Source organism: Gopherus flavomarginatus, chromosome 2 (genome assembly GCF_025201925.1).
Source record: "Gopherus flavomarginatus isolate rGopFla2 chromosome 2, rGopFla2.mat.asm, whole genome shotgun sequence".
Lineage (NCBI taxonomy): Eukaryota > Metazoa > Chordata > Testudines > Testudinidae > Gopherus > Gopherus flavomarginatus.
This window is the reverse complement of record NC_066618.1, coordinates 122,473,703-122,499,133: the sequence shown is the minus strand read 5'-3', so window position 1 is coordinate 122,499,133 and position 25,431 is coordinate 122,473,703. Positions and strand designations below refer to the sequence as shown.

The window sequence follows — 25,431 nt, the reverse complement described above, 5'->3', positions numbered from 1 at the left end:
TCCCCAACTAAATCACCCCAGCCAGGGCTTTGTCAAGTCTGATCTTAAAAACCTCTAAGGAAGGAGATTCCGCCACCTCCCTAAGTAACCCATTCCAGTGCTTCACCACCCTCCTAGTGAAATAGATTTTCCTAATATCCAACCTAAACCTCCCCCACTGCAACTTGAGACCATTAGTCGTTCTTCTGTCATCTGGTACCATTGAGAATAGTCTAGATCCATCCTCTTTGGAACCCCCTTTCAGGTAATTGAAAGCAGCTATTAAACCCCCCTCATTCTTCTCTTCTGCAGACTAAACAACCCCAGTTCCCTCAGCCTCTCCTCATAAGTCATGTGCTCCAGCCCCCTAATCATTTTTGTTGCCCTCCACCGGACTCTTTCTAATTTTTCCACATCCTTCTTGTAGTGTGGGGCCCAAAACTGGACATAGTACTCCAGATGAGGCCTTACCAATGCCGAATAGAGGGGAATGATCATGTCCCTTGATCTGCTGGCAACAGTGGTTTCCCCAGGAATTGAAATTGGGGGGGTTTTTGAAGTTATGGGGGGGGTGTCAGGGCCGATGAGATATATAAAAGAGATATGAATAAAGTAAATGTTTTGTTAGGATAATGCAAATTTAACATAAGGATAATGCAGGTTACACCAAAACACATAACAGATCTAGATTTCTAAAAAATATATAGTTTAAAAAATGTATTTAATTTAAATTGACTTTTGAAAAGTAAGCCATCATAGGATAAGAAGGAAGTCCTCTCATGGATCAGTAACTGGTTAAAAGATGGGAAACAAAGGGTGGAATAAATGATCAGTTTTCAGAATGGAGAGAGATAAATAGTGGTATCCCTGAGGGGTTGGTACTGGAACCATTACTGTTCAACATACTCATAAATGATCTGGAAAAATGGGTAAACAGTGAGGTGGCAAAATTTACAGATGATACAAAACTATTCAAGATAGTTAAGTCCCAGGCAGACTGTGAAGAGTTACAAAGGGATCTCACAAAACTGGGTGACTGGGCAACAAAATGACAGATGAAATTCAATGTTGATAAATGCAAAGTAATGCACATTGGAAAACAATCTCAACTATACATACAAAATGAAGGAGTCTGAATTAGCTGTTAACACTCAAGAAAGAGATCTTGGAGTCATTGTGGATAGTTCTCTGAAAACATCCACTCAATGTGCAGCGGCAGTCCAAATAGCAAACAGAATGTTTGGAATCATTAAGAAAGGGATAGATAATAAGACAGAAAACATCATATTGCCTCTATATAAATCCATGGTTTGTGTACACTTTGAATACTGTGTGCAGATCTGGTCACCCCATCTCAAAAAGATATATTGCAAATGGAAAAGGTACAGAGATGGGCAGCTAAAATGATTAGGGGTATGAAACAGGAGGAGAAATTAAAATGACTGGGAATTGTCAGCTTAGAAAAGAGACGACTGAGGGGGGATATGATAGAGGTCTATAAAATCTTGACTGATGTGAAGAAAGTGAATAAGGATATGTTATTTAATCCTTCACATAACACAAGAACTAGCAGTCACCCAATGAAATTAATAGGCAGCAGGTTTAAAAAAAACAAAAGGAAGTACTTGTTCACACGACATAAAGTCAACCCGTGGAACTCTGCCAGGGGATGCTGTGAAGACCAAAACTATAACAGGATTAAAAAAAGAACTAGATAAATTTGTGGAGAATAGGTCCATCAGTGGCTATTAGCCAGGATGGGGAGGGATGCAACACCATGCTCTGAGTGTCCCTAGCCTGTTTGCCAGAAGCTGGGAATGGGCAAGAGAGGATGGATCACTTGATGATTACCTGTTCTGTTCATTCGCTCTGAAGCACCTGGCCTTGACCAATGTTGGAAGACAGGATACTGGGCTATATGGACCATTGGTCTGACCCAGTATGACCATTCTTATGTAAAAATTAATTATAATAAAAATGTTCAGTACAGAAACTCCCCAACATAATGACCTCTCAAGATAGCAATGATGTGAGATAACAACCTTGGCAAATAATGCATTTTAAAAATCTTGCCCTACTCGGAATCATATTTATATAAGTTTCCATTCCCAGTCACAAATCTAGCATTCTAGAGCAAATACACTAAAATATAGTCCAACAAACAAATGTTTATTTAACATGCCCCTCACTTTTCCCGCAACCACACCCCACTCACCACTGTTGTCCTTGGTCAGTGGAGACTCAGAGTTCAGAGGTGCTTTCATGTGAGTATACCTCCCAGGTAGGGGAAAAGAGGGAACCTTGCTACTTCCTCGAGCTGCTCACTGTTCGCTCATGCCACTGCTTTTTGTTGTGCCACTGTTGACTCCACCCTTCTGCTGCCAATGGCCCTGCGCTGTCATCTTCTGCTGCCACCTGCCACTGTGACCTCTGCACGTTGGTCTCTTGAGTTTCCACCCAGCTCTCAGTGATTTCAGCTGAGCTCTCAGTGGAGGAACTTCACTGCTAGTGCAGTCTGGGCTGTCTCTTACAACAAAAATAGTGTACTCACAGGAACACTGTCCCCACAGCAGGACTAAGCACTTAGACCTGATTATTGGTGATTTCAGCTGCAGTAGTCACTTAACAGAACAAAATACTAATCAGCTCTGTCTTTAAACAGTGGAGAGGGACAGGTCCCCACTCTCTCTCGATGCCCTCAATCAGCACAGGCTAAGTAAAGTTCTACTGCCCTTTACTCATACAATAAGAACAACATTTTATTCCCCCACCTCCACTGCATTGAAGTGATTTGTAACCCAACCCCAGCCAAAATCTATCACTTGGGCAACACAGCTCTGTTTGCTGGATACTTAGGTAGATTAGGTATGAATAAAAATACAACCAGCCCCCAGGTCATCACTAGCTGTCAGGGAGAGCTCATTTAGACTTTTCTTACAAATCATCATTTGAAATGATTAAGTTGGCCAACGTCACCAAAATGAATGCACTGACACTGTCATTGTAATAACCTTAGTCCCAGATTTGGACCTTAGCGTCCAAAATATGGGGGTTAGCATGAAAACCTCCAAGCTTAGTTACCAGCTTGGACCTGGTACCTGCTGCCACCACCCAAAAAATTAGAGTGTTTTGGGGCACTCTGGTCCCCCTGGAAAACCTTCCCTGGGGACCCAAAGACCCAAATCCCTTGAGTCTCACAACAAAGGGAAATAATCCTTTTTCCCTTCCCCCCTCCAGGTGCTCCTGGAGAGATACACAGACACAAGCTCTGTGAACCCAAACAGAGTGAATCTCCCTCTCTGTTCCCAATCCTGGAAACAAAAAGTACTTTCCTATTCCCCCAGAGGGAATGCAAGTTCAGGCTAGCAATCCAACACACAAATCTCCCCTTGATTTCTTCCTCCCACCAATTCCCTGGTGAGTACAGACTCAATTTCCCTGAAGTAAAGGAAAACTCCAACAGGTCTTAAAAGAAAGCTTTATATAAAAAGAAAGAAAAATAAGTACAAATGTTCTCTCTGTATTGAGATAATACAACACAGGGTCAATTGCTTAAAAGAATATTGAATAAACAGCCTTATTCCAAAAGAATACAAATCAAAGCACTCCAGCACTTATATTCATGCAAATACCAAAGAAAAGAAACCATATAACTTACTATCTGATCTCTTTGTCCTTACACTTAGAAACAGAAGACTAGAAAGTAGAACTACTTCTCCAAAGCTCAGAGAAAGCAGGCAGGCAGAAAACAAAGACAAAGACAAAGACACTCAATTCCCTCCACCCAAAGTTGAAAAAATCCGGTTTCCTGATTGGTCCTCTGGTCAGGTGCTTCAGGTGAAAGAGACATTAACCCTTAGCTATCTGTTTATGACAGTCATAAAAAACAACAGCTGTATAAGGAAGCTAGTCTATATCCCTACTTTTCAAATCTGTTATACTTTTTCAGATACACGTATTTTATCATACACTGTATATGCTTTTAAAGTGTGTATTAATGTTTCAATTTCAATTCAAATTTCCAAACAGTCACTAAATTGGCATGTTTCAGAGTAGCAGCCGTGTTAGTCTGTATCTGCAAAAAGAACAGGAGTACTTGTGGCACCTTAGAGACTAACAAATTTATTTGAGCATAAGCTTTCATGGGCTACAGCCCACTTCATTGGATGCGTAGACCAACCAACTCTAAGAAGCTAATTAATTAAGATGAGCTATTGTCAGCAGGAGAAAAAAATTGTAGTGATAATCAAGATAGCCCATAAGACAGTTTGACAAGAAGGTGTGAGGATACTTAAATGGGGAAATAGATTCAATGTGTGTAATGGCTCAGCCATTCCTAGTCTCTATTTAAGCCTAAATTGATTGTATCTAGTTGGCATATTAATTCAAGTTCAGCAGTTTCTCATTGGAGTTTGTTTATGAAGTTTTTCTGTTGCAAAATTGCAACCTTTAAATTTGTTACTGAATGGCCAGAGAGGTTGAAGTGTTTTCCTACTGGTTTTTGAATATTATATTTCCTGATGTCAGATTTGTGTCCATTTATTCTTTCGCGTAGAGACTGTCCGGTTTGGCCAATGTACATGGCAGAAGGGCATTGCTGGCACATGATGGCATGATGTGCAGGTGAACAAGTCCTTGATGGTGTGGCTGATGTGATTAGGTCCTATGATGGTGTCACTTGAATAGATATGTGGACAGAGTTGGCATCGGGCTTTGTTGCAAGGATAGATTCCTGGGTTAGTGTTTTTGTTCTGTGGTGTGTGGTTGCTGGTGAGTATTTGCTTCAGGTTGGGGGGCTGTCCATAAGTGAGGACCGGTCTGTCTCCCAAGATCTGTGAGAGTGAGGGATCATCTTTCAGGATAGGCTGTAGATCTTTGATGATGCACTGGAGAGGTTTTAGTTGGGGGCTGAAGGTAATGGCTGGTGGCATTCTGTTATTTTCTATGTTGGGCCTGTCTTGTAGTAGATGACTTCTGGGTACTCTTCTGGCTCTTTCAATCTGTTTTTTCACTTCAGCAGGTGGGTATTGGTTGATAGAGGTCTTGTAGGTGTTTGTCTCTGTCTGAGGGATTGGAGCAAATGCGGTTGTGTCTTAGAGCTTGGCTGTAAACAATGGTGTGTCCTGGATGGAAGTGGCTGTAAACAATGGTGTGTCGTATGGTGTGTCCTGGATGGAAGCTGGAGGCATGAAGGTAAGTATTGCAGTCAGAAGGTTTCCGGTATAGGGTGGTGTTTATGTGACCATCGCTTATTAGCACAGTAGTGTCAAGGAAGTAGGCCACTTGTCCGGATTGGTCTAGGCTGAGGTTGATGGTGGGATGGAAATTGTTGAAATCATGGTGGAATTCCTCAAGGGCTTCTTTTCCATGGGTCCAGATGATGAAGGTGTCATCCATGTTGTGCAAGTAGAGTAGGGGCATTAGGGGACGAGAGCTAAGGAAGCATTGTTCTAAAGTCAGCCATAATAATGTTGACATACTGTGGGGCCATGCGGGTACCCATATCAGTGCTGCTGACTTGAAGGTATATATTGTCCCCAAATGCGAAATAGTTGTGGGTGAGGACAAAGTCGCAAAGTTCAGCCACCAGGTTTGACATGTAACTAGTTCACAAAATGGGGGAGTTGGGGAAATTCAGGGGGATGTAGGGAAATCACTGGCAATGTCCCTACTTATACAGCCCCAAATGCCATTAGCCTTTTTGGCAACAAGGGCACACTGTTGACTCATATCCAGCTTCTCATCCACTATAACCCCTAGGTCCTTTTCTGCAGAACTGCTGCCTAGCCACTCGGTCCCTAGTCTGTAGCAGTGCATGGGATTCTTCCGTCCTAAGTGCAGGACTCTGCACTTGTCCTTGTTGAACCTCATCAGATTTCTTTTGGCCCAATCCTCTAATTTGTCTAGGTCCCTCTGTATCCTATCCCTACTCTCCAGTGTATCTACCACTCTGCCCATTTTAGTGTCATCTGCAAACTTGCTGAGGGTGCAGTCCATGCCATCCTCCAGATCATTAATTGCTTCAGTAGGCTTTGACTTCAGTAGTCTTTGAATCAACACATCCTGAGGTCTTCACTCAGTTTTTTTCTTAATCATTATTCAAGCAAACTCACACTGACTTCAAAAGAAATTGAAATGAATAATTTTTTAGTAAAAACTAAATAAAGACCTCAGTATTTGGCCCTACATCACATCTATTCCCAGCTGTTCCCTTCTCTGTCATTCTTAAAGGTCTCACTTTGTGGGAATTTACCTCACCCTGAGGAATCATAGAATTTATTAATACTGATCTTTAAAACAGTCATCCAGTTAGGACCAATAAAGAGCATCATGAGATGCCTCAAGCATGAGATGCCCCAAGGCCTAACGAGGAAATCCTTGTCTTATGGCTCAGAATCTCCAGATTTATAGTGGACCATACAAACTAGCCAGCTAACCTGAGGATGTCATTTGGGATCCTCCCTGGCCTATCCCTCAAATGTGAATGATTTGGAACTGGCTGTGGGAAGGCTTCTAAGTTCTACATACTGCATATATGACCAGTGTATAACCAATAAGCTAGCAGTGATAGGAAAAGTTCAAAGAGGTCATTTTTAAGTTAGTTTTGGAAGTGGATAAATGCCTGAATAGATGGATAGGTTTATTCAATCGATAAAATACTGTCCCAGGGGAAGTGTACAAAAATTACATGTTATAAGTGTATAACAATTACTTAAGTTCTGTAAGTAATTTTTTTACATAGGACCCTTACCTAATTCAGTGCACAGGATGGAGACACAAAGGGGCAGAATTAAGGTTGTGAAGGGGACATGTTGGAGTAGTGGGGGTGAAGGTGAAGAAAAGGGAGACTTAGCTGGATAGCTAAGGTAGTTCACTAGTGAAGGGATAACACTTGTCTCATATTAATCAGCTTGAGGCAGCACTATGAAGCTTCAAGGGAAAACTTTACACCAACTAAATGCACTCAACTGGGGGCCTCTGGTATCCTCTCTGTTCCTTCCCTGTAACTCTTCAGAGTTGAAAGTTGTTATTTCACTTGAGTTATCCTACCAGTATTTGACTTGTGGGGAGGGATAAAATTCCAGATATTCAGTTTTTCTTTAAATGTCCCCTAAACATTTTCATTTTCTCTGTATTTTAAGAGTGACTCTTTGCAAAGAATTTTCTGATTTTTTTTTATGAAGGATCTTTCATAGAAACCCCAAAAAACTTTTGTTGTCAAGAGAAGATTTTATTTTTATTCCTGCACTATACCTTGGCTGAAGTTTTGTTAGTCTCAGCTTAGATAGCTTTTATGATGTGGAAAAGGTCTCTTCCACCATGAAAATAGCAGGGTATCCTGGGGGGAAGAGGGCGCAGCAGTGGAAAATGTGATATTTTCATTGACTAAATGATGAAAGAACATAAATGAGAGCAGCGTTGGGGATTTCATGAAGTGTAATGAGTGGTGCAGCAGTAATGAATACAACTTTAGATATGGCTTGCAAAAAATTAATAATGTTTGCTAGACTGTACTGCCATACAGTCCGTATTATTTGTGAATAAGTTTGATGGGTGGATAAGCACAAATCCTTCTGTTCACAAGGTTGCAATTTATTTAACTAGTATCCTTGATTTAAAACTTAACTTCAGTAGCAACAATTATGCAGAACTTGGCAGATGAACCAATAAATAGTATACAGCATCCCTGAAGACTCAAAACTACTGTCCACCAAAAACTTCAGAGGTTCCACCTAAAGGTGTGACAATGGACACTTATACAGAATCATAGAAAGTAATGTAGATAATGTAATAGTAGTAATTTAGATGAAGCCAAGAAGAGGAATAGGAGGGAAAACAATTTCTATAGATATAACTATTGGCAGTAGACAGACCTGGCATTACGCTGCAAGGAAAAGAATCTGAATTTGGCTTCCTAATCTCCATCACTCTTTTCCTGTGAAAGCCACAGAGGCAGCATATTTAGCCCACAGTATATACTGATTTGATTTGCACTGACTCCCTCTGGCTGGCTGAAGTGATGGCTTGTCTCCATAAAAGAGATGCTTCAGTGCAGGGCACTCCTGAAGGAGTGAGTAGAGTAGAGAAGAAGAAAATAGAGAGCAGAGGAGCAGAGTAGTTGCTTAAACATCCTTCCATTTGTTATCAAAGATAGGGATAGCTTTCCTGCTCATAGCTTGATATTTTCCGCAAAGCTTTCTAGACCAAGTGAAAAATACTTGTGCCACCATGCTTCCAAAGCTGTCCCTCTCTTCCCCTCCCCCAAAACATCCCCCAAATCAACCACACCCATGCAATATAAGAGAATAATATAGTCACATGATGTTTATTATTTATTGAGTTGCAGCATTATTAAAGAACTTTCTTAATAATGAACTTTAACAAAATGAATTGTACCCTGCCTTCCATTAATTTATTATTCATTCTTTCCATATCCTGACCTTTTCACTCCACTCTTTCTTTCTTATTTTAGGTCACATTTTCCACACCATTTTGAAATTGTTGCTGTGTTTTTAATTCTCAAGAGGGCAGACTTTAGCAAAGTCAGGGAGTTGGTACATAAGATCCTTTGGGAAGCAATTCTATGGGGAAAAACAGTTCCAGAGAGTTGGCAGTTTTTCAAAGAAACATTAAGGGCACAAGAACAAACAATTTCCCACTGCCTAGGAAAGATAGGAAGTATGGCAAGAGACCACTCTGGCTTAGCCGGAAGATCTTCAATGATCTGAAACTCAAAAAAGAGTCCTACAAAAAGTGGAAACTAGGTCAAATTGCTCTCTTTAACCCCTGAGGATAGGACCAAAAGTAATGGGCTTCAATTGCAGCAAGGATGGTTTAGGTTGGACATTAGGAAAAAATTCCTAATCGCCACAGTGTTTAAGCACTGGAATAAATTGCCTAGAGAGGTTGTGAAATCTCTGTCACTGAAGATTTTTAAAAGCAAGTGAGACAAATACCTGTCAGGGATGGTCTAGATACAGGGCCGGTGCAAGGAAGTTTCGCGCCCTAGGTGAAACTTCCACCCCCTACCCAGCTAACCCCGCCCCCCCATGGCAGCTAACTCAGCCCCCCACCCAGGGAGCCCCCCCGCAGCAGCTACCCCCCCACCGCAACAGCTAACCCCTCTCCCCCCTGTCCCCTCATGGCAACTAACCCCACCCAGGGAGACTCCCCTGTCCCCCCCATGGCAGCTAACCCTACCTGGGGAGACTTTCCCCCTCTCCCCCCCCAGCCATGGCAGCTAACCCTGCCTGGGGAGACCTCCCCCCACGGAAGCTAACCCTGCCTAGGTAGCCCGCCCCAGCTCACCTCGGCTCCACCTCCTCCACTGAGCACGCCGGCGCCGCTCTAATTCTCCTCCCCGCCCAGGCGTGTAGTGCCGATTGGAGGAGACTTAGAGCTGGGCTGTGTGCTCCGCGGAGGAGGCAGAGTGGAGGTAAGCTGGGGCGGGGAGCTGTCCCCCTGTGTGCCCCCTCCCCCATTACTGCGGGTAGCCCTCCCTGCACGCCCCCCCACCCAGCTCACCTCCACTCCACCTCCTCGCCTGAGGGGACTTTTAGGTGCCCCCAACCACTAGGCGCCCTAGGCGGCTGCCTAGTTTGCCTAAATGGTTGCACCAGCCCTGTCTAGATAATACACAGTCCTGCCCTGAGTTTGGGGGCCTGGACAAGAAGACACTCAAGGTACCTTCCAGTCCTACGATTCTATGATTCTCTCTCTCTCTGTCCCTTTATGTCCTTTCCTTTCTTACTGTTTATTATGTTCTGTTTTTCTTTTCCCCTTACTTGCTGGCTCTTCTCCCTCCCCAACCCATAATCTTTCTTTCTCTCTCTTACTATCTTTCTAAAAATTATCCCCACAAACATTCAGTGACATATCCATTTTAGATAGTGCCTTTTACAAACCTCAAAATATGCTGCAGAATTACAAACTACATAATAATAATTTCACCCACCACCAAAATGCAGCCACATCTTGGTAGAACACTGCAAAAGGCATATATCTCATAGATTAATTGAGGGGTAAACAACAATGAAAATACATTGGAAAATATTATGTTGCAGTTGCATTTTGTCCATTATTTAAAAGGACTTGAATTTTACACAATGACTAAAAATTATAATGTGCTCATTCCTGACCACTTAAAAAGATGACAACTTCCTGGACTTCTGCATCACAACTCATGCGGATTTACAGATGGCCTGCAACAACTGAAATGGGAGGGAAGACTGCTAGATAAAGACTGGTAGATAAAGTCTCAGGATGATTGAATGTATGTCTTAAAGCTATTTAATCATTCATACGCTGTAGCTGAAGAAAGTTTTTTTGCCTCTACCATAGCATCTGCCAGTTCTTGATAAGTAGATTTATTTCCAGTCCTGTATTGGTTGGTGAATGGTCTGATTTGAATAGCTCCTGTTACAACTATATTGCTGGTTATTTTGTGGAGAAAATCACCCAGATTCAGACTGAGATTTCTGCATATGTGGAAAGTGTGTTGTCTAGAGGAGACAAATGCTGCATTATCTCTATTTGAGTTTCAACCAGCAATGCTCTCTAAGTGGTCAGGTGAACTTCATAATGCAATCTGTGCTCTGGACACATGTTCTTCCTGACTGGTAAAGGTCATGAGTCTTTATTTTCCTTTGTGCTCATGATGTTTGAAAAGGTTTGCAGTCATCCAACTCATAGTGTTGGGATGCCTGAGATTTCCTTAACCTTTGTCAGTCTAGGTAATGACTTGGATATGGCACAGAAACTGCTCTTGTGGCACTGATCTTCTAATGATGGATGAAGAGGAAATATTCCTGTTAGTAGTATGAGATCTATTAGTTGCATTTGATACATTGGTCATGAAGTGTTAAAGATATATCTAAGTGCCTTCATTCTTATCTCTCTGAGAGATTGAAGCGGATGATGTTGGGCAATTCTCTACACTGGACAGCTTTTTCATTTATATATGATTGCAATTGCAACCTTTTTCTTTTCACTGTAGACTTTGCAACCATGATTTATGTCTTCTCAATTACTTTAGGAACCTCCTTGAAATGAACCATTTTACTCTGAATTTGTTGGCCCTAAATTTAGGACTGTGATATGGAGAATCCCCATAGTGCAAGCCACTGAAGTCAATATATATTGATCTATGTGAAAGCTTGCCTGCAAAATAGTAATTATTAGACACTGAACATAATAACATAATACTGATTTTACTGTTATGTTTTAATTTAATTTTGAAAGGAACTCAGCTTTTTGGTAAAAATAAGTTTGTCAGAATAACTTTTGTCAAAAGTATTATGCTGCAAAACAATTTGTCAACCACCGTTTAAACAAATAAATGTGGCGTCAGGTTATTTGGAAAGATAACCCTGGTTCCAGCTGCTTTGTATAACAAAGGCAGCAAAAAACAGCTGAAACTGCTGAGGTTTCTCCTCTTATAGGGCCCTATAAACTCTGCCCCTGCTGTACAGGGGTGTGGGAGAAAGAGGAGTCAGAGTGCTGAATAGCCAGTCCCTGTCTTCTCTAAACTGTGTCACAGCTGTTTTGGTCCCCAGTGTTCCCAGCATTGGACGAGCTAAAATGTGACTTGTTTTCTCTCTGTTACCCCAACATCTTATTTGTTCCCTTCATGAGCTCTGCCCAACATCATTTACTTACATCTTAAATAACTCACTTGCAGTCTCTGGAGTTTTAACACTGTAAAGCCAGTGTAACTGAGAAGAAAATCAAGCTCAGTACATCAGGCTATGGTATAAGACAAACTGAAACTTACATGTGCAGGGAAATTTCTATTTCTGCCTATACTCCATTTGTTCTAATTACAATATCATTATTGTGTCTGGAATTTGAAAAAAAGACTAACTTATTTCTACAGTTACATAGGCAACTCCCATTATTTTAGGGTAGCAACTATCATGATCGAACTCTTAGACCTGAAAAGTTATTAATTGGATAGCCACCTTAAAATTCTTAAGTTTAGAGAGATGATCATACACAATAAAATCGATACATACAATACAGTAAAGTGAAGAACATTTCAAAGACTGGTAAAAGTAGGTTATAAGATTATGTTATCAAGCAGACACAGGTATAACACGATCCAATGGCTGAAAATTGAAACTGAGAGTGAGAGTAATTAACGGTCGTGGTGGATTCTCCATCGCTAGTAATTTTTAACTCAAGACTGGATGTTTTTCCAAAAGATATGCTCTAGGAATTATTTTGGGGAAGTTCTACAGTCTGTGTTATAGAGGCGTTCAGACTAGATGATTGTATTGTCTTTTCTGGCCTTGGAATCTATGCATCTATGAAAAAAGTTGGTCTTTTTTCAACAATAAAAGCACAGACCCTGATTCACCACTGTATTACTCCTGGTTTACCCCAGCATAAACTACAAATACACAGGAATTAATATCAGGGAGAATCAGACCATTATGTTTAGATTAGCTAGAATAATATTTATTCTAGGCCCACTGTGTTTAAATTAGATAGAATAATGTTATCCCAAGACTCCAGGACGAGGTACAGTAAACATTATACATCCTACCCAGAGTATAAAGTGAAATATTTAGCCGAAGGGAACTTTCCTTTCCTTCCATCTTCTGCTCATATGTAGAAAACTAATTTAGTTTAACAAGATGAGCTGGCTTAATCTGACTTCCTATCAGTTGAAGACTAGCTTCTATCCAGTATTAATTTTATTTAAGTATGATTATCTATTCCGTTTAATCTTAACCAACTTGTACTATGTTGTTGAAACAAACAATAAACTAGCATCACCAATACAGCTTTTGTCTTTGATCTAATGTCAGCAAGTCCAATTCATTATAAGTGGAGTAAGAGGCTTATTTCAATCACTTCTTAAAATAAAACACGATACAGTCATAAATTGGGTCAAAACTATCAAATGCTAATGCTGAATCTGTGATCTGTATAATCAAAAACAGAAAACGTGCCCTATAGAAGAATGCTTAATTAACTCATTTGTCCAAAACATATGGGGACTGAATAGAAGTATGAGGTCCAGATACCAGACGAATGATCTTCTACAACTTAGTGACAGAAGAATAAAAAATGCTTCAGTTCAATTTAAAGGCTACTTATAAGCATATTGCCAAATAAATCCTTTTGTTTCTATTCAGATCCTCTTAGAAGCTGAGAATGTAAGATTTAAACTTTGGGCTACAATCACACATTAACGGGGTTATTTTTCACATTACTCAGTCTAGCAAATTGCATGCTAAAATATTAATGGACACAGTTTTCCATTTATCATGGTCCTAATTAAAACAGTATCAGGAATGTGACCAAAATAATTAACACTTTTTCACTGAGTTAAGTGGGCTCTATCATGTGGTGTGCATCTTCAACTTGGTATATGGCAAAGCATTATTGAAATACCTCGGTACTTGTATATTTTCTAAAAATACACAATATGAAGATTTCCAGAATGCCTAACACAATATCACCTTTCCATTTTTATATGCTCTTTTAACCTAATTTCAAAATTTGGTTAAACAAATTCCAACATCCTAATTCAAATTTTTGACTAAGAATTTGGCTCAATAATTTGTTTGTTTAATTCCCAGTCAGGTCTCAGGGCTTTATTTGCCTTTTGTGGTTTTTTCCCCTCAGCTCTGTTGTCTCCTCCAGAGACATTTGCAGTGGCTGATGTCCCTCAGAGAGAGAAACAAGGCTAAGAAAGCCAAAGTCAAATGGAAAGATCTATGTTCCCTGCTCCATCCCCCTTGCTGAGTTTTTCATTGGGGAGCTTGCGGGCAGAGTGCACTTCCCTCTCCACACACAGAGCAGTCTTGGCCTGGTTACCTTCACACTGCTACTGCAAGCAGTAATGGACCAAGGCATGATCGGAGGAGCCAGTTTTGTTGGACTTAGACTATCTATGATCAAGTCATCTCTTGAACTTCCTTTGGATAAACTAAATAGATTAAACTTGACAAGATGGGTGATGTGATATCTTTTATTAGAACAATTTCTATTGGTAGAAGAGACAAACTTTGGAGCTCCCCAGAGCTCTTCTTCAAGTCTGGAAAAGGTAACCAAAGTGTCACAGCTAAATACAAGGTGGGACAAATATGTTAATTAATTGATAACAAATGTGTTAATTCATCCATCCTCCTAAGCATCCTGTGCAAATTTGAACCTGGGACAGATTGTTAAGCATAAGAGGTTAAGATGTTGCAAGAAACCACTTAAAATTAAATGGAAAATAATATCTCTGTAGTAATAGGATAAATGAGGGTTAACAGGTAGGTTACCATTTGTTTTAATGAGTTGTAAAACCAGTGTCTCAGTTTAGACCATGATTTTTAGTGTCTAGCAGACTTGTGAATTTAGATTCCCATGCATGTCTTTTGAAGGTATTTTGCAAGTTTTCTTTGAGGACAAGGACAGATAAGACAGATAGAGAGTGATTGCTTTGTGAAAAGTGTTCACCCACAGGTGATAGAATATGCTCTGAATAACACAAAACATGCTCTGAAGAGGAAGTCTTGGACACATGTTAATACACTTAAAACTTCCTTCACCAAACAAGGACAGAAATAGATCGTATCATGAAACAGATAACCTAAATACCTTGAGAGAACCTTCAGTGCAGGAAAAAACCCTCCACTGATCACACATCCCTGGTTGTTACCTACCACCCCACACCAGAATCTATATGGGAAATCATCAAACAATTAGAACCCATACTTGATAGGGACCAAATCCTGAAAGAAATTTTTCCAACCCCCCCTTTTCTGGACTTCAAATAACCACTCAAACTTTCCAATGTCATTATTAGAAATAACCTCCCCCCAGACTAGGATGCACCAATTCAAAATGGCACCAGACCCTGCCAGAACAACAGATACAAAACCTGCAGAAAAACCTCCACTGCTATGATGATCAGTACTCCCATAACACACCTTTCAAGATCCATGGGTCTTATACATGCCTATCACAACATGTCATACCTCATCCAGTGCATCAGATGCCACAGCAGTAATTATCTGGGTGAAACCACTCGCTACACTCTTGAATGAATGCACACAGAAAAGTGATAAAAGACAAAAACACCACATCACCTCTTGGTGAACACTTTCCGCAAAACAATCACTTCAAATCTGTCCTCTCAGCCTTCATCCTCAAAGGAAATCTGCACAACAACTTCAAAAGAAGAATTGGAACTTAAATTCATAACTCTGCTAGACACTAAAACTCATGGACTGAACAGAGACACGGTTTATTATTACAATCTGTAATTTACTAACCCTCCTTTGTACTATGACTGCAGAGGTGTTAATTGCCCACTTCTTTTTAAGTGTTTTCTTGCAGCATCTTAACTTCTTATGCTTAAAAATCTGTTCCACCTTGTGAGACACTGGTTACCTTTTCCAGACCTGAAGAAGAGCTCTGTGAAGCTTGAAAGCTTGTTTCTTCCTCCAACAGAAATTGGTCCAATAAAAGTTATCACCTCATCCACCTTGTTTCTCTCTTATCCTGGGATCAGTACAGCTACACAAACTCTTCCACAAACAACATTAGATTAAGCTTGTTTAGCCTCTCTGTTAGACAGATTTCCAGACCTTTTTTCTAGCACTTTTCTCAGCTATTTCCAATTTTTCAATTTCCTTTTTCAAATGTGTGTAGCAGCATGGTTGCCCCTTTAAAGGCCAGAGGCCTGAATCAAGCCAGCTCTGTCCATTAGTCAGATGTAGATGAGAAAGGGACAAGTATGCCCTGTAAAGACCCAGGCTTTCATTAAGGAGAGGGAAGCAGGAGCAGCAGAGAGGTCCTGGGAATGGAGACAGTGGGAACCTGCTGGAGAAAAAGGGCCTCCAGGAAGAAAGACCTGGGAGATGGTGCTCAGGTAAACAAGCAAGGAAGAGCTCTGCAGAGCAGAGGAGCAGATGCAAAGAATATGCAGAAAGGGTGCCCAGGATGGGTGCCAAATTTATGTTTTCTTATGTTTCATAAGGATATGGTGAGACCATCGCTGAAGGTCAGCCAGGAAGAGGAGCATTGGTGGTGGCCAAATATTCTGTTTATAATTTCTAGTCTGTTGGCCATTATTAAGTGTGGATTATGAAGACTTGTTTGTTTTTTAATACATGAGCACAAACAATGGTGTTGTAAAGGGGAGTTTTTGAAGCCATTATTTAAGAGCCTGAGGAGGGGAAACAGAGGCTGAGTACCACAACACTGAGTTTTGCCGCTAGGGGGCACTATGAGACCCTGTTCGTGACCATGTGGAAACCAAACTTGACATGGTATTGAAGTAATGGTCTCACTAATGTATACAGAGGCAATAGCCTTTCCTTTCTTCTACTCTATATTTTCCTGATCCAAGGATTGTGTTTGCCCTGTAGGACTCCACATCACATCAGTTGGTTATCTACCATCACTCTTAAATCCTTTTCAGATTCTGTTTCCAAAATATAGTTCCCTATTCTTTAAGTGTGACCTACATTCTTATCAGCCAAACATGTGCTTTCATCAAAAACCAATAGCAAGTTTTTTTGACAAAATCTTCTATAAAACCACAATGAGTGCTCTTAATTATACTGTCATCATTTACTTGACTACATCTCATATTGGCCTTTCTGTGATTTTGCCCAGGATTGAGATCAGGCTGACAGGTTACCCTGGTCATCTCGTTTACCCTTTTTAAATACTGGTACAACATTAGCCTTTTCCCAGTACTCTGGAACTTTCCCAGTCTTTTAAGATTTGTAAGATATCAACTTCAATGTCCTAGAGACCTCCACAGGCAGTGCACCTACTGTTGGAAGAACCACTAGTTTACCTTCTGCTGTGCACTGATGATATTTGGCTGATAACAAATGTGTTAATGAATCCATTCTGCCAAGCATCCTGTGCAAACTTGAACTCCTATCATATTCACTTTGATACATTACTTCCACAAATTCCAAATCTGCTCTTCCCAGTATTTACAGAGAGAAACTATCTGGAAAATATATATATTATTACTAGGGTATTGAGTGAGTCTGAATTTAGTTTAGAAACCAAAATCTATCATAAATTTCTGTTTAGCTACAGAGAAAGATGCTTGGAAGTTATGTAAAGTCCCAAAGTTAAAGAGAAAAGGCTTTTGTACTTGCCCTTTCACAGTGTGGTTTGTGAAGAGGGTACAAAGTGACTTTTCTCCCATGCCTGCTCAGGTGAGGAAAGCTGAGACTCTGGAGAACAATTGAGGGTTCTGGCTTTGTCCTCTGTACCTCCCCTAATGGGCATACCTTACACTTTGGGAAACATTGCCCTCCACAATATGGTGGAAGTAGCTCCTGTGACAGACTGACAATATCTTATAATAAACTGGACAAATCTGATGGAAGTAATATAAAGTTTATTGAATTAAGTTAAACGTTATTGAATTAGGTTTAATATCTTTGGGATCTACTGTATTACAAATGCAATTGTGTATGAGTTATTGTGGCATTGTATGTACTTTCTCTAATGGGGGGGATACTAATGTAACTCCTCCGTGATCAGCCTTTTCAAGCCACCCCACCAGAGAGGTTCACGTATACTAGTTCAAACAGAATTCTCCAGGAACCAACAGGATATTTTAGGTAAATAGCCTGATTTTAAACTGCCTTCTTCCTTATCCAGCAAACACACAAGACCCCCGTCCTTGGAGGGCCCCAATCCTTAGAGAAGGGTTGGAAGGACTGAGCCTACTGAGGCCCTAAGACTTGTGCTAGTTCTGATCTTAGGATGTTATGAATTTATAACCACGAAAGAGACCCCTTTGTGTGGTTTTGAAGGATTCACCTGCCAAAGCCCATGTTAGAGTTAGGATGTCTCTGGTAAACTTATTAGCATGTGTGTCTGTTCTTCTGTTGCTTTTATTGTTTTCTTTGCAGTGCTTTTGCCTTAAGAATAAAATAGGCTTGCATAGAAAGATCTGTGTTGGGTCTATAACTGTGGGAAGTCACACTGTTAATTATCTCTGAAGAGAAAGCAATCAGGTGTGCTTGGGCATTTTGTCTCTGCTAGGAATAACACAGTGAAGGCAGTGCAACCTGGACATACCCTGAGGGTGGGTGCCCTTGTTGGACCACTGTGGGGAAATACAGGTGCAGTTGCCCTGAGCTGTGACAGACCCTTGGCCCCAAACATCTCCACAGGTCTGGCTAGCTACATTTGAGATTATGGGCTAATTTAGAGTTATGATTAAATTACTGTGGACCAAATACTACCCTGACTTAAACATTATGCAATTATATTGATTTTCATTAGGTTCTGAATCCTTCTCCTGCTGTGTGGAAGTATAGGAATAGGGAGTCAATGGACATTTGGCTGTTAGAACCCCTGCAGCTTCAGTGTATCCATACACTGAAGCCAAGAGAAGTTGTCACTGTTGTTTATGATAACGTTTGCCGGGAGGGTAGAGGACAAGGAACTATCCTGACAGGACACTTACTTTTCAAGCTAATGGTAGCTGTATGTATGTTAAAACCACCACATTGCAAGATATACATTTTAATCTCATCACCACTGCAGACAATCATATTGTTTATTGGCCTGCAGATAGAATTTTGCAAGTAGCCCTTAGTTTAGTTGGACCAGCTTAGGACCTGATTGATTTCAAAATTTGCTTTCATTGTTACCAGAGGTTCAAAGAATCTCTGAATTGCAAGGACAAGTTCACATGCTTCAGAATATATGTCAAGCTGAAAAGAATGCCTTTCATACAGCTTATAGAGTGTCTACTTTGTGTACTAAGTATGATATATTATGCTTTGTAACGAAAACTGTACAACAACCTCATCATATTATTGCTATGGGGATATTATTGCTTCCATTGTTGTTAGTTTAAAATTATGTCATTGCTGTTGTAAAAGACATAATAATAGTAATACCTTTCATGACCATGCTAATTATGTATTGTCATTACACCAGTGAAAATCCCTAAGGTTGAAACATCTGATGTAGAATCAGAAATCCATGGCTTAATGCAAATAGAGATTTGAAAATATCTGTTGTACTAGAAGTACAAAAGGGGGGAGTGTGGAAGTAGGGAAAGAATTGACAAGGATTTGTAGGGGATCTTAATGCATGTCAGTCTGTTAGCAAGAGTTAGGCCAGCTGTAACCCTAATGACGTGAGATTTGTAGAAGCAAGGATAGTGTGAGGCGAGTAGGAAAGAACTGTGTGAGAAGTTATCACGACCTTGCACTGATAATTAAATACGTAGACTGGCGCCCAACGTGAGGAAAATAAGATAGCAGGATAGCCTATGTATAAACAAAATGCAGCTGTTGCTCATTATTGTCTGTATTACTGCTTGTTATTGTCTGTAACAAAGGTATAAATGCTTGCTGTAATTGTTTACCTGTTGAGAGACCTGTCCGGGACTGGGGCGACCCAGTGTCCTAGGGCACTCCCTCCCTCTATTGCAATTGCTGGAGTTAAAATAAAGTATTTGATTTTGCTGCACCCAAACAAAAAGCGAGAACTGAGTTTTTCTCCGACAGCTGTCAAACATCACTTGGGGCACAATGAAGGGTTTACCATCCCTGTGTATTCTGGGATGCTCTTACAAAGTCCTTTATGTTGTTAAATCACATGTTTCCCTTCTGTTCTGTTTGGGATTGTTTTGGGTGGCCATTTTTCGTGTTCCTCCTGCTGCTCAAGGCATGTCTACTACAGCAGATGCTCTGGCTTCATTCTTAGCACATCTGCCAGATATTTCCATCTTCTTTTCTGGATAACTTTGGAAATAAAGAATTGTCAAACTCTGTGATGAATCTCAGTATTAATTACAAATTATTTCTATTTAATACCTAGTATTTTTCTGAGGCATTTTCTTTTGAAGGCATTTAGATGTCTGTTTGTCTGTCTACTTTTGAAGGATTCTCATCATCAGCATTCTCATATTAAGGCAGAAATAACATTTGAGTTGAAAATTCATAATTTGGTCTTAAATGTAGATTGTTTTTGATCACCAAATCTCGTTTAAGATGTTAAATGCCAGTTTGTTACATAATTTCCTTCTGGCTATTCCTTTGGTCTTGCACATTACTGCCAAGATATGTGTATTGACTCACCTTTTGTATTCCTTTACCTATATTAATGTAATGTTTGCGTTGGGAGCTGCTAGGATTCTCATCAGACTAATTTTTTAATTAACTAATTATTAAACCCATCTTTTGCATTCTGGACAGTCATTTGGTCTCTGCTTGCATGTTGGTTGAGCTGTCACTTAGGAGAGCTATGTTCTCAGCAAACCCGAGCTATTTGAGTGTACTGTGGCTAAGCCGTGAGATTCCTGTGTTGTACCAGTCTACACCAGGGGTCAGCAATCTATGATATGCGAGCCGATTTTGCCTGGCACACGGCTGCCAGCCGGGGTCCCGACTACCGGCCCCACTCAGCGCGCACAGCCAGCTGAGTGAAGCGGGGCCGGTGGCCAGGATCCCAGACTGGTGGCAGGCACACCTCCTGGCTCCCCCCTCACCACGCTCGAGTTCTGTGGCTTCCGGGAGTGTGAGCCGCCGGGACGCGGGGCCCTGAGCCTGCTGTGGGAGGGGCGGCAGCAGCTCACACTCCCAGGAGCTGCAGAGCCCAAGCGCGGTGAGGGAGGAGCTGGGGGGTGCATGAGGCCCACCTCCCGCATGCATCCACTGCAGGAGCGCCCCCCCCCGGGCTGTGCACCCTCCAGGGGAGTTCAGGGGGCGGGGAGGGGGGGAACCTCGTCTGGGGAGCAGCCCCTGGGCATGGCTAGCCCCTGGGGTCTATAAAGGCTCTTCGGGGATTTGCCTGTCAATGAACTGATGTGCAAGGTGGAAGTTTCGCCTAGGTGGCAAAATATCCTTGCACTGGCCCTGCCCCAGGGCGTGCGTGCACCCCAAGTTAAGAACCATTGCACTAAACTGATAAGATCTGCATTTCAATTTAATTTTAAATGATGCTTCTTAAACATTTTAAAAAACTTGTTTACTTTACATACAACAATAGTTTAGACTTATAGAGAGAGAGACCTTCTAAAAATGTTAAAATGTATTACCGGTACACGAAACCTTAAATTAGAGTGAATAAATGAAGACTCGGCACACCACTTCTGAAAGGTTGCCGACCGCTAGTCTACACTTTTTCTCGTGATTAAGTCAGTGGCAGTGCCAAAAAGGAGAGGTGAGAGATTGCACCTTGATTTAAAGCTTGGCTGATGTTAATTGTTGTTGTTAGCATGCTATAATGTTTCAAGATGTTCCAGAGTGAACCACAATGAAGGCTGACAAATACTTTAATGAAATTTGTGAAGTTGATGATACGTGCTCTTTGCCATTCAATGCTCTTCAATGATTATTCTTAGGGTGAAAAATCTCGTTGACACATGATCTTCCAAGTTGAAATGCAGCCTGCTCTTCCTTTATCTTGGCCTTATCTGCTTCCTTTATTTTGCTTAAAATACTGTGGAAGACTTTGCCTGTTATTAAATGGAATATAATATCTTGCCAATTATTGCATTTGCTTCGGTCACTGTTATTTGATATTTTGAGTATGTCATTTTCCCATTGTTCTAGAAGTTTTTCCTTGTCTCATACTTTATTGAAAGTTCAGTGACTTTATTGGTGGTCCCATCATCACAAGCTTTTAACATTTCCCCTGTGACTTAGTCTTCAACTGTAGCTATCCCAGATTTTAACTCCATTACCATGCCTTTCATTTCTTAGTTTGTGATGTCAGATGTTACAGTATCTAGTTTAGAATGGTGAGAATCATTACTTTTTGGTTTGCTAGCTGAACCAAATAAGAAATATATCATTTTGGGTTGACCACATTAGAAAAACATTCTAATTTTTCAGAACAGTGAAAAAGTTGGAAAAAATGTTTTGGGTTGAACAAAATGTTTTGTTTTTTTTTTCATTTTGTGGGGTTTAAAACCCTTTTAAAATAAAATTAAAGTAAAATTTAAAACAAAAAATCATCTTGATTTTTTTTTCAACCAAAACAATTCAGCAAATTCTACACAAATTCACGAAGTGTTTTTGGTTGACCCAAATCTGCATTTTTCATCCCCCCAAAAAGTTTAATCCAAAAACATTTGCTCAGCTCTAGTTATTTAATTTCTTCATCAAAGTCAGTTTCTTCTGGTGCTGCTCTGTGTAGCGCCTCTTGAAAGTTCTCTGCCCATTGCCCTCTTTATTCTTGCTCTGTTGTTAAAGACTTTCCTTGATAGGCCCTCTGGCTGGTGTATATCTCCCAGTAAGGAACTTACTGAGATGACAAAGTGTTTTACTATCATCTCTTTCAGGAGATGCTTCTTTGACAATCTTATCCACGTCCTAGCCTCTGTTTACCAGAAGCTGGGAATGGGTGACAGGGGATGGATCACTTGATGATTACCTGTTCTGTTCATTCCCTCTGAGGCACGTGGCATTGGCCACTGTCGGAAGACAGGATACTGGGCTAGATGGACCTTTGGTTTGACCCATTATGGCCATTCTTATGTCCTTATGCATTTCCTTTTTGTGTTCTCAAGCTGCTTTTTACTGCTTTATCCTTGTTTCATACAGATTTTTTGCTGTTTCTTTTTCTGGAGGTGTAATGTTTGCTTTGGCTTGTTTCCTCTCTTTGACACAGCACCACTTATCCTCATTTATCCAGACATTAGATTTGCTTGTCAGGAAACCAACTACAGTTATTGTAGTATCTATGATACTGTCATGCAGAAAGGAGCATGGCATGTCAGTATTAACTTTTGTGGTGGATCTAAGTCTTATTGTGCCTGAAATCTGTTTTTCAGTTCACTTTGATATTGCTGCTCTAAGATCTTGCTTATTAGCCTTTTGTTGTAAATTTTCTTGGTGCTTTTTGCAATTTTGTTTTTCTTCGGTTTGATTTTCGCCACACGTAAGCATGGTCATGGCTAACGTCAGTTGCTCTCTATGTTCTCATACCCTAAAGAGTTGATTTAAATTTCCTTCCAATACATACATGGCCAATGTAGTTCCTGGTGACTCTACGTGGGGAATTCCAATATACTTTATGGATATTTTTGTATGAGAATAGTGTTCCAACAATTATGACCACTGATTCAGGCACAGTTTTACCATTTGGGAACTGAGGCCATACATGCGAAGTGCTTTCTCCACTCCATTGTTGTCATCCCAAACCTTGCCTTTAGTTCCCCATTACAAAGCAGATGTAACACTTGGGAATATTTTCAGTCCGAATGTGTAGGCAATGATAGAACTGATCTTAGATCACATCATTGGGCACGGAAATAAACCACAGTGCCATACGGAGGAGTAAGAAACGGCTGGGATGCTCCTCATATTACTTTAGGGGCAAGCACCTATTTTACATTAATTCCATGTGGCTCAAGCTACTCTGTCTTGAGCACAGACCCAGCAGAGGAACCTTCTTTCCCAGCCCAAAGCAGCATATGGCCTTCCTGAAGACAGGATAGCCACATGCACAGTTTGTGTAGCCCTTAACTTGAATCAGAATTTGACTTTTTCTACCACATTATTTCCAAACTTGTATTTTTCTTAACCATGGAGGGTGTCTGAAATGTAGTTATCTGTGTATTATCTTAATTTCCAGCCATGACTCAAATCAGAGAGAATTGTTTCTCTAAGTTTTGGTATCATTCTTTTTTTTTTTTTTTTTTTGAGTCTACAGTAGCTTGACATTTCCAGACTATACTAAGCAATCACACATTCCAATGTTCCATTTTCAAGTCTCAAAGTCATAGGAAGTGAAAGTATTCATTGTCATGAACTGAGTCGATGTCCTCCCTAAGTTGTTCTGTAAAGCCAATTAAACTGTATGTTATCCAATATGCAGCATATCATGTGCACTGTTTAATAGGCTTAATGGAATAGGTAGTATAACTATTATAGACTTTATATATATTACTGCACAGCACTGATGTTAGGAAATATTGTACAAGTGTGGTGCTGTTTATATTCAAATTAATGTGAGAGTACACTATATATCAAGGAGATGGGTTAAATTATGTGGATTTGCTTCCTAAAACTGAAAATGGAACAGTGCCTGCGGGAGGTCCAGAGGCCGCGGGACCAACGGACCTCCTGCAGGCAAGCCGCCGAAGGCACCCGAAGCTGCCTGCTGCCCCTGTGGCGCCAGCAGAGCCCCCCCTGCGCTTGCCGCCCCAAGCACGCGCTTGGCGTGCTGGGGTCTGGAGCCGCCCCTGAAGACTAAATAGCTGCGATATAATTATTTAGTTTAGAGAACAAGAAATATTTACCCAAATACCACAAAATCCAAACCTGGATCTGATGTGTGTGTGTGTGTGTCTAAGTATGAGAAGTCTCCAAACACACACTTTGAAGAGGGGAGTGGATTAAAAAGTATCCAACAAACCTTGTACTTTGTAAACAGAACATGAAGAATATCTTTCCTATAACCATTTAGAAATCAAGAGTGCATATGAAAAGCAGAGATTGAGCCAGTCTGCAAAGTCCAAATAGAAATCTAGATACAGATTTTGACCCACATACCTCATCTCTACCATTTGGATCCAGTGTTCTACTTTGCACCAATCTCTAGACATTTCAATGGCTCTGGCAAGAGTTTATTTTATTTTTTAAACAAAAGAAAGCATCAGTTTGTTCTCCTATTATAATAGTCTCTTGTTTAATTTTATTTAAACCACCAACCTGTAGATTTGTTTAGATGAACAGATTCTGATCTGAAGACCCTGAATCTATTGAGAAAAGGAGAATGACTTAATCAGTAATAAAGAAGGGGAAGTGTTAGTCTAGTTATTACATTATTACTTTATATTAATTGGATTAGAAGAAAGTGAAGGGTGGGAGATACAAGGGTAGTGCTTGTTTCCAGTGTTCAAGACTTCTAAACCACTTGGATCATTCAGTAGGTATGATATTTCAAAATTTCAAATAATTTCAATATAAGTATTATTTTGTGGCATTAGTTGCTACTCAGTTAAATCAGAATTCTGGCTGACACGTCTGTACACTGTACTGCATAATGTAGTTGGCTCTAGTTGAAAGCTTTCTCCTGCAGTCTGTTGCCCTCCAGGTTTTCTCCTTTGCCTTAACTGAATCATTCCACTCTGTTCATGCCACAAAGTAAAATGTACTGCTTATTGATATTTTTCACTTTGTAATTCTCTGCTATAAAACATAAAAGTGTGGATCAGAGGCACAGATAGCTCCGCTGCAAAGTTATAGAAACATCCTTTGCATTCTTTGTGGAAATGAGACTGGAAATTAACTTACAGCAATACCTCTGCAGAGGAAGCTCATCTATGAACTTGCATTAAAAAAGATGTCATTTTAATTGGCAAGTTCCCTGTCACTTTTTCAAGGATCCTGTTTCCCAATCATTAAAATTCAGTAATGTTGGAGGTGCCAGTGCTAATAGTGCTCAGTGACTTCATCATTCATGTGGATGACAAATCCTTAAAGTTGGCTGTGTTGCAAACTT

General features: G+C 40.5%; 1 protein-coding gene across 1 annotated transcript in view; it reads left to right on the top strand.

The window, feature by feature from the left end:
- GABBR2 (gamma-aminobutyric acid type B receptor subunit 2) overlaps positions 1-25,431 on the top strand; it is an 895,125-nt gene that overhangs the window by 196,493 nt on the left and 673,201 nt on the right. The gene's annotated exons all lie outside the window — the stretch shown is intronic.